Raw genomic sequence first — 1,139 nt, forward strand, 5'->3', positions numbered from 1 at the left:
AAACCGGAAGAATGGCGTGAAGTCCGCGATCTGCCGAAGTTCTCAAACCCGAGAATTTCTGCTGGAGTTGACAAACTACTTGCGTGAAGCTAAGTCCGCGAACCGACATAGTTCTCTACCCGAGAATTTCTGCTGGAGTTTGTAAACTCTGCCCGGTAACTTAAGTCCGCGAACCTAGTCTGCGAACTTGAGAAGGTTATATATATGAAGATGATTTCTGAACTTAAACTTAAAAAGACTAGGGAATGCAGTTTGCAAACCGTGGCTATAAAAGTTCATGAACCGATTCAAGTGAATCAAATCATCTTTGCTTCAATTGTGTCTTGTGTAGTACCTGAGTTTTCCTTGCAATTGAAAAACTCTCTAACTAGTTCATCTTGAAGTCATTTGAACTAGTTATGGTGAAGAAGAACATGGTTGATATGAAATGCTCATATGGCTAACCATTTGGTTAACTATTGTTGAACCAATAAGTGCATACATTTGGGTACGGTTAACAAACCTAGAAGCGTGCATTGTCAAGTGTGTGTAACAAGCTAAGTTTTCAATCTAACGGTTGAGAAATATTAGCTTGAATCTAAATCAGGTTTTCATCTAACGGTGGATATTGATTGCTTTGTTACCAAAGTAACTTAATTGCAAACCCTGGTTTGAAAGACTATATAAGGGGACATCTAGTATTGTGCAAAACTAATCCCCACACCTCACGTGTGATACTAGTTTGTATACTAGAGTCGGTTCTCCTTTAACCTTTGGGTTTCTTCTTCTATAACCAGGTTAACGACTTAAAGACTTCATTGGGATTGTGAAGCCAGACCGATACTACTTTTATCGTAGTTGTGTGATCTGATCTTGCATCTTCTATCGTACGAGTACAATCCGATTGATTGGATTGAGATTGATATCTCCAATAGGAGATATAAAAAGTAATCACAAACATCTACGTCTCATTGTTTGTGATTCCGCAACATCTTGTTTCGCTATCATACGATTAAGATTGTTGTGAGGTGATTGATAACTCTAGGTTGTTCTTCGGAATATAATACAAGATTATCAATTGGTTCTTGTTCACCTTGATTATTATCAAAAGATGGAACTAAACCTTTTAGGGTTTATCTGTGGGAGACAGATTGATCCTT

Source organism: Papaver somniferum, chromosome 8 (genome assembly GCF_003573695.1).
Source record: "Papaver somniferum cultivar HN1 chromosome 8, ASM357369v1, whole genome shotgun sequence".
In the NCBI taxonomy this organism is placed as follows: domain Eukaryota; kingdom Viridiplantae; phylum Streptophyta; class Magnoliopsida; order Ranunculales; family Papaveraceae; genus Papaver; species Papaver somniferum.